Source organism: Typopeltis vanoorti, chromosome 5 (genome assembly GCF_054136105.1).
Source record: "Typopeltis vanoorti isolate ZY-2024b chromosome 5, IOZ_Tvanoo_1.0, whole genome shotgun sequence".
Taxonomy (NCBI): domain Eukaryota; kingdom Metazoa; phylum Arthropoda; class Arachnida; order Uropygi; family Thelyphonidae; genus Typopeltis; species Typopeltis vanoorti.
In genome coordinates, this window is record NC_143553.1 from 118,871,106 (window position 1) to 118,880,996 (window position 9,891).

Consider the following 9,891-nt stretch of genomic DNA (forward strand, 5'->3'; position numbering starts at 1 on the left):
CCTTAGACGTTTGTTTCAGAGGACCAAAATATGAAGCTCGCAGAGTATGATATATGTGTAGAGCAGTTGGTCAACCTTTTTAGTGATCGGCATTCCCTTGAATCTAAAAATAAGTTCTCGCACCCTGTTGAAAAATGTGTTTCAATTTCTTTATTTAAGAAATTACATCTATTGCAAGATAATTTATTTATTGAAAAATAAACACATACATTTACGTATACATACAAAACAATATCTCAATTTTTAATGGCTATGTTGTTGTTTATTCATAATAATACTTTTGAAGCGAGGCTCCTTTTTTGAAAGAGCCACGCGTAAGTCATCACTTGCATTTAAGCGATTTCTGGCTTTTGTTTTTATGTGCAAAAGTGATGAAAATCCCATTTCACACAGGTAGGTGGTGGCAAATGGTAAAAGTGTCTGCAATGCTGCTTTTGGCAGCTATGGATAAGGTTCTAACTGTGTACACCAGAATTGTTCTAAGTCCAGTTTTTCAAATTCCATTTGAATACGTGCATTGGCTCGTATTTCAATAAGATCGTCTTTTATTAAATAGCTGTCGTCCATCGAATCTGGGTCAAATAGAAATGGATCTAGTATCCATCTCTGAACTTTGCTGATATTTCCCGTGGTAAAGTATCCATGAAACGATTCACTCAATTGTTGGAGGTGTATTGCAATTTCAAGTATAATTATTATTTTCTCATTTACCAGAACGATTGAATCAAGCAAAGGAAAGTTTGCAAGATTCCTATTTTCAACTCGACGTTTCCAAATTTTTAGTTTTTCAATAAATGAAGATAATTTTTCACTAGCTGTTATTATGTTCTTACCAAATCCGTGCATTGATGTGTTTAATTCATTCGGGTGGCTAAATATATCTGCTAAATAGGCTAGTTGAAGTATTGCTTCTCTTTTTTCAAAAGCTTTAACTAAATCACAATTTTGGTTAGTAAGAAACTGTATAATTTCCTCGCGCAATTCAAAAACCCTGTATAGCATGCGGCCCTTGGAGAGCCACCATACTTCAGTGTGATAAAGAAGCATAGTAAGAACAGCACCGATTTATTCGCACAAAGCACGAAAGTTACGATGATTAAGCGCTCGTCCTCGGATATACTTTACTACATTTACTGCAGTAGTTAAGTTGTTTCAAATTCTCTGGCAAAGCTTTCGATGCAAGTGCATGACGGTGCAACATGCAATGTGTTATTGTAACTTGCGGTATTTCTGTCTTGATGTATGAAAAAATCTAGAATTTTTGCCCAACATTGCAGGGGCACCATCAGTGCAAATTGAGCGTATCACATTCATGGGTATTTGATGTTTCAAAAAAAAGTTTTTAATATGATTGAAAACATCAATTCCTTTTGTCGTCAATTCCAGCGGCTCACAAAATAAAAATTCTTCCAACATTTCTTTTTCCTTAACGTATCGCACAAATACTAACAACTGACTGCAATTATCAACATCAGTAGACTCGTTCAGTTGAATACTCACTTTTAGAGGACTGGCTTTGATATCGTCTACTACTTGCAGTCAAATATCAACACTGAGATCTTGAATGCGCGATCGAATCACATCGTTCGATAACGGAATCTGCTGAATTTTCCTTTGCGCTTCAGAACCCAAAACAATTTTTGCAATTTCAAGTGCACATGGTTTTACCAATTCATATGACCTTTTCTTTTCTTAGCACACAGGTATGCCACTTGATAAGAAGCTTCTAACAAGGGATTTTGAACTGCCGCAACGTCAAATTTTGCGATAGTACCGCTGGTATCAAATCGTGCCTTCTTAGACTTCAAGATGTTAAGAGTATGTCCTGCAGATTCACCACCATGCTGATTGTTGAAATGCTCTAACAATTTTGACGGTTTAAGATTGGAGTTTGAAAATATTTTGCAACATAAAATGCATTGTGGTCGTTGCGTACCATCTTTTTCTGTTGTACAAGTGAATCCATAAGCAATATAATCGTCTTTCCCTTGGCGTTTTTTCGACATAACGAGGGTTACTACAATCAATAAAATAATAATTATAATTTTTCAAAATTTGCAGAAAACCTTTATGTAATCAAATGATCGTATCCGGTATGGGCTTTAGTCACTGATTAATGTTGGTAAATTAAAAAAAATTAGTATTCGTTTCTGCGTCGAACCACCTCGTTAACGTTCGTGCTCAGAGTATGCGAACACGTGCTCGTATCAACCAGTGCTCGTAAGTGCGATGCGCTGAGGCAAAAGTAGAGCGGGAAGGAGTGGGGGTCCCAAAAGTCGACGTAGCGTTCGCTAGTTTCTCACAGGCGGTAATTCCCATCGAAAATTTAGAAACTTTTCTCGCACCCCTGGAAATGCTTTCTCGCACCGCGTGGGGTGCACACACCCCAGGTTAAGCATCCTCTACAGTGTTAAGAAGGCTAACACTGTCGAGGATGCGAGCTTCATATTTTAGTCCTCTGAAACAAACTTGCTGAACAAACAAGTCCAAAGTTCGTTCAACAAGTCTTGTTCTCGAATGAATTTTGTAATGTGATGCTATGCATTGAGATGGGGAAGTCTGATACGAGATAATTCCCGAATAAATTACATATTCAGAAACTTGTTTTGAAGAATTAGTAGCCAATTATGATTTGTGGTGCAATTTTTATGATCTGTACTTAACATATTGTTTACACAATGGAAATATTCGTCTACCACGGACAAATTCAGAAAACAAACATATCGTCAAGGTCATGCGTATTCTTTTTTTATCGCCAGTAGACTAAACGTACCAACTATTAGGCGACATTGTCTCGAGCTGCATAGGTGTAAGGCATCGTCTTAAGTAACATACGTCATGGGAAATCATTTCCACAACTGCACTGAAATCAGTATCTAAATGTTACACGACAGTAATCTACCATTAATTTTCTTTGCAGATAATATGCTACCAGTGATTCCTAAGTATTGAACCGGAAGTTAGAAGGGGACAGGAAAACCCCAGAGATGCGAATGAATATTTTCTTGAGAAATGTGGGTGGACATTTTCGCTGAAAGATGGTCAACTTTTTTATATATATATATATATCTTATCCCAGACTTAGGACTCCATCATCTAGCAGGTGATTTTTCAGTATTTTGAATTTAGCTATATTAAAACAAGCTCACGATTTTTGCAGCGCTGCAAAAAGTGAGATTAGTAAACGTCCACTTCTCATTGACAAAGCACTCAGGAAGTATTAATGAATATATTAACGATTTTGGGGAAAACTTTGTGAAAAATGAACTTTCCCATTCCTTCTAAGATTGTCATTCTTGGCTTCCAGTCATCTTACAAACACCACAGTAGAAGAAAACTGACGTAGATTTAAATGCCTCGTACTCACCATAGAAGGGCAACACTATCTCTGAATGAAGACACTTTCTCCTGGACGCTCTGTTTCAATATAGGAGAAAAAAAGGAAGAAACTTGTCATGTAATGGATATCTTAAAAGTCTGTGAGAAACAACTTTTTTGGTTTCCAAAAAAAGTTGTTTCTCACAGACTTTCGTCGTGTAATATTTCAGCTCAATAATGGCAAAGTTAAGCAACACATTCTTCTGTTTGAGTGGGATATGAAACTGGAGTAGAGCACTTATTGCCGAGACGGTCGTTTTCCAGTAAATTTTCTGAACCCTATCCAAACGTAACTGCAAATGCACAAATGAAAAACAAGCAAACAGACAAATAAACAAAAATAAAGGAAAATAAAAAAGAAAAACGGAGTGTAATCCAAAACGGGAAACCGATCAACCCAACCACGCGAGTGACACTGGCAAATTTAAATATGAAATTCTTCATGCTAGATACGAAAGATTTTTAAATATTATGTATGATCTGTAGGGAATTGTGGACTTGTGTTAGTGTGGGGATATATGATGGGAATGCTCAGAAACATATAAGGAATTTTTTGAAATTATTTAACAAAATGATTTCGTTTCGTTTGTTTTTTTTTGTTTTAACAAATTACTCACATTCTATAAACAATGTTACCATTGAAGTAGACAAGGGGAATGGATACAATATGATACTTTTGGATTTTGCTAAAGCTTTTGACAGAATACAGCATGGTGGACTGTTGCATAAATTGGAGAATGCGGATTGGATTATAAAATATTAGCGTAAGAGGATGATCGACTGACAGATATCAAAAAGTCCTGTATGTGTGTGTGTGGGGGGGGGATGAATCTATAAGATTCAAGGTAACCGGTGGTGTGCCTCAAGGATCAGTTCTTGGTCCATTGGTGTTCAGTCTGTACATTAATGACATTGGGAAGGATTTCACATGCGACATATAGCTATTTGCTGATGATGTTAAGATATGTAGGGTAATCAAGAGTGCTGCTGATATGCAATACTTGCAGAATGATTTCAATAGGCTGGAATTGTGGGCATGTGAAAATGGCTATCATTTCAATGCTAATAAATATAAGGTCATGCATTTTGGCGTAATTAGATATTCAATGTCGTATTAATTTGTGGGATTATGCTAGAAGAAACTGATGAGGCCAGGGATCTTGGAGTGTTAATAAATAGGAAGTTGAAGTTTAGGGGCCATGTGGCAAAGATTGCAAATACAACTCAAAAGATAATTGCAATGTTCAAACGAACGTTCACATCTAAAGATAAGGATGTTATTTTGCCTCTTTACAAGGCCTTGATAAGATTTCACTTGAACTATTGTGCGCAATAGTTCAAGTGAAAGTTGGTTTCCGTTGTGATTCTGATATATTGGAGAGAGTACAAAGACGAGTGTTAAAAATGATCTCAGGATTGTGGAATACTGATTATGAAGACAGTTTGAGAATTTGTAGACTGCAGACACTAGCAAACAAGAGAAAGAGGGGGTGATATGATTGATATTTACAAACTTCTGAAAGGTTCATACAGGATTTCAATTGATGGAATTTTTCAATTTATGGAGGGAAAAGACAAGAGGGCATCCTTGGAAATTGAGAATGAAGGCCGCAAAGAAGGGGTGAGGGCTAGATTGTTCTCTCATAGGGTGGTGCGTGATTGGAATGGATTGCCATTGGATGTTGTTAGTACAAGCAGTGTGAATGAATTAACGAACACATGTAACAGCTGGTGTGAATATAGGCCTCCCTCGATGAGACTCTCTGGAGGCCTTTCTTAATAATAATAATAATAATAATAATAATAATTTTTAATAGTAATAATAATAATTACTTTATAATGTGGCTTTCCTCACCACTACGTTATACACAGTCTCATCATTGTCTTGATTTTATTTATGAATGTATCAGGTACTAAGAGGCGGAAAGTTCATTTTCTACAGCAAACACATTCTAATCCCTATCACGTACAAATGAAACAAGCTGTTTGAGACTAAGCAATAACACACATAGCAGACTATGGAAATAGTTGTTATCTCTGTTGTCTGAATAGTTGATCTAGTACAGCACAATCCTCAAACTTTCGACAAATATCTGCATGTGTTGAAGTTCCTAAAATAATTGTTTTGAGGTAGCTAAGTAAAAGACGTTTGTACCCGTCTACGATGTAAAAATGGAGCAATATTTCGAAGAAACAGATCAATCATGATGATGGATCTCCACTGCATTTTCATTTTCCCGACAGGTTTCCAGTTATCTGAACAATCATTTTTTCATACCATTGGAATGGCAGAGGAGATCCTTAGCCGTTAGATCTAAGATCTGTTGCTCTGAGATCTAACCAAAAGCATTAGTCTAGGCGCATAAGTTATCAGTAGGGACATACCACACTGGAGAGTTTTGGATGTTGAAGAAATGAGCGACCAACGCTTGAGAGAACTACACAAGCATTCTTATTCTCCGCCTTCTTTTTCATCAGTCACATGAAGGCTTGAGCCTCTATGAACAAATCTTTGCCATCAGACTCTATTTCTGACCATTTCAGTCATTTCTCCGAAGCTCGATAATCCCGACCTTCCTTCAAAGATTTAGCTAAGTTCTTTTTTACCTGTCTCTTCGTCTTCCTCCAATGATTCCATTCAAGGCTATATTCGGTTCTTTGAGAGGACATTCTCTGGAGGTGTCCAAACTATTTCAATTGCTGTTTAAGCCATGATATATTCTTTATAGTTTAATTTGTGTTTGACTTGCTCATTTGTTTTGTGTTCTGACCAATTAGTTTTATTTATTTTTCTTAAGAATTTTATTTCGAATGCTCATATCTTTTAATTAAGAATTTTATTTCGAATGCTCCGATTTTCTGTATTTCTTTCTGATTGAGTCTTCATATTATCTCAGCTCCATACGTTGCCATAGGAATTATAATAGTCTTATAAAGGTTTAGTTTGAGACTTTTTCGAAATTCTGATATTTTTCCATATTTTGTTCAATTTATTCACATTAGACCATCCTTTGTTAAGTCTGCATTTTACTGTTTCTGTGTTGTGAGTAACGAGAACTGCCAACATCTAAATTGATTTACTTGTCCAAGTATATGATATTCTAAGTTTATTGAAATTTTATTATTATTACAATGCTCTAAAATGTGTATCCAACTATGTTGGTTCGGAATAACTTTTATAAGAGCTACATTGCTGTTCATTTCTTAAAATGTTTGCCTTTTAAACTTAAGAGTAAATTTTAAGATGATATTGAAATGTTTTGTAAGTTTAATTCTCCCAGGATATTACGGATATTTAACAGCTCCCAGGATATTACGATTCCAGCCACTGAAATGGAAGAGGAAACAAAACAATATCTTTACCAAAGAAATAATAGCACACAGCATAGAAAAACTCCAAACTAGGAAAGCACCTGGCATTGATCAAATACATGAAGAATTCTTAAAAGCAGGAAAGGAACAACTTTTGGAACCATTAAAAACATTATTTGAAAGGATCTATAAAAACGAAGCAGTGCCTACTGATTGGACCAAATCAGTCATAACTTCTATATAGAAAAAATGAGATAAAACAGAATGCAATAATTACAGAGGCATTAGCCACCTAATAATAATAATAATAATAATAATAATAATAATCGTATGATGATACACGGCCGTGAGTCCCCCTTACGGGTAGGTACGGCACCATTTCAGTCCCCCCAAATATTTTATTTGGGCTCCGGAATCGGCATAGCTGACGAATCAGACTTATGGCTGGGTCAGTATTCCTGACTGTAATCCTCAGTAAACTCCTCAGTATTCCAAATAACATTTTTACGAAAGTACTTCAAAAACAAATTAAGCCACATATAGAACTGGCACTAGAAGAAGAACAAGTTTCAGACCAGGACGAAGCACAATTGATCAACTATTCACCTTAAGACAGCTAATAGAAAAGACACTAGAGTACAACCAAAGTTGCTACATAAATTTCATAGACTTTCGTCAGGCATTTGATTCAATCCGTAGAAGAGTACTATGGAAAACTATGGAAGAATTTGGAATTCCAACAAAACCATAAGAATAATAAACAATCTGTACGAGAAATCTGAAAGTGCAGTACGAATGGAGGATACCTTAACCAACTGGTTCCACACAGAGAGCGGAGTAAGACAGGGATGCAATCTGTCACCAGACCTGTTTAATCTTACACTGGAAGAAGCAACCAATAAGGCCTCAAACAATGAAGACTCTGGAATCAAAATATATGGGAAAAATGTGACAAATTTAAAATTTGCAGACGACATTGCATTACTTGCAAGCACAGAAGAAACTCTACAGTGAATTTCTGATAAAATAAAGGAAGAGTGTATAAAATCTGGATTAAACATAAATATAGACAAAACAAAAATTATGCAAATAGTAAAGAGAAGCGCCAATCTGAAAATTGAAATTGATAGTAAAAATCTAGAGCAGGTAGAAAACTTCACCTACCTTGGAGGAGTTATTGAGTACAATGGTGAAATTATAAAAGGTATAAACAGACGAATTAGTCAAGCATCCCAAACGTTTGGACGACTTAATAAAATATGGAAGTCAAGAGACATCAAACAAGTAAGAAAAGTAAGAATCTACGAAACAATGGTCCTCCCAATACTCCTCTATGGAAGTGAATGCTGGACTCTTAAAACGGCTGAAGAGAAAAAATTATTAGTTACTGAAATGGGTTGGCTAAGAAGATTACTTCGAGTATCTCTGCTGGAAGACTAAGAAACAAAAACACAAGGAAACGACTAAAACAAGAAATAACAATAATAGACAAAATCCAAGAAAGAAGACTGCGATGGTTTGGCCATGTGACCAGAATGGGAACAGAAAGACTACCATGTAAAGCCCTGAATACAACGATGGAAGGTAAAAGATCCAAAGGACGGCCCAGAATTAGATGGACAGACAAAATAAAAGAGGACCTGAAAACCAAATCACAACAAGCGATACCAAACTGGACAGAATTCTTCGGACTCTCCCTGACAGACAGAAGTGGGAAGAGTTCATTCGGCCTCATCATCATCCACATAGATGATGGAAGAGAGAAGAAGTTTAATTCTCAAATAAATTTTTTAAAACGCATTCTAATACTTATTTTTCTTAGAACGTCAAATAGATATCTACTCTCTCTATATAAAAAGATAAGTCGAAATTTGAAACGTTTTTATGTCACGTTTTTTGTCTCCAGCTTACCAGCTCGGAACTCGGGGAATTGGGCGCCGTAGGAGCCAGGGGGAAGAGCCTCCCTTAGTATATATAAATATATATATTGTTTAAAACCAATCGAGGGATAATCTCCTAGAATTTGGCTTATTCCTCGGGCAAAACTTTATATAATCCCTTCCCATTAAAGTTAAATACATATTGGACATTTTAATCCATTAATCTGAGACACCATTTGGCTAAATTATACCATTAGTCTTCATTGCATACGTGAACTTTGAAACATTTGGTGAGGTTTGTTATGTTCAACGTACCAAGCTTAGAATCGCTAGACGTAGTTTAAACCGTACTCTAATTATAGCAGTATATAAGCATACCCTTAATGATTGATTTTAATGGATACTCTGCTTTAGAATATTTAGCAGCTTTAATATGTATTGGCTATAGACACATTACATGATAATGTATTGTTCACCGGTAGTGATATTATTCTTCACTACAGATAGACTCCATGGGACACGATATTAGGCTTAGTGGAGTTGTCTTTGTTTCAACTATATTATGCGTTCACATTAAATATAAGTGAAATGGTGTAGCTAGCATTTGTTGCTGCCACTCACACGCACACACTCGTCTAACTGCGTATTATATCACATGCGTATTCCTGCAATGGATGGATATCTCGGTAAACTCTGACACCTTTTCACCTAGTTCGACGTTACATTATTATTAACCAGGGGCAGCAATAAATCAAATTAGCACGCACCGTCTCTATGGACTACTTGTTCCGAATCTCCCAAAGTAGACACACTTGGTAGTGGCACTTTTCCACCCACTTCTACTCTTTCTCACATCGAGGGAGGACTAAATAATGAGTCACGGAACACTCTGGAGACATATCAGACCCCAACTGCGGAGAGCGAGCTAGCGGACGAACAATGGTTTCCGCTTCACCTGACTGATGGGCTTCCGCACGACTCTCTACGATACCGCAACCCCGTGAAATCCAGGATAGAACTGTTCGTTGAACCTCGGGGAGAGGAGAAGCGGAAAGGTGACCCTAGGTGAAGTGATTCAGCTAGTGACTCACTATTGACTTGCTTTGTCAGCTTGCATTCGGACAGGAACTCTACGGATTTTAGAAATGTCAGTAACACGTTCAAAATGATTGTGCAGTTTGATGGCAGAAGGGGAGCTTACCGAAAGCTCAAATAACACGCATTATATATCTTGCGTTTTGGTAAATATATTTTCTAGCAAGCACAGGCGAAACATTCAAGATCATATACTGTATAATCATATCCTCACGAATACAAATGA

At 36.5% G+C, this 9,891-nt stretch overlaps 1 pseudogene; it reads right to left on the minus strand.

The window, feature by feature from the left end:
- Positions 1 to 243: 243 nt before the first annotated feature.
- On the minus strand, positions 244 to 2,006 carry LOC150106755 (protein ZBED8-like; annotated as a pseudogene).
- Between the last annotated feature and the right edge of the window lie 7,885 nt (positions 2,007 to 9,891).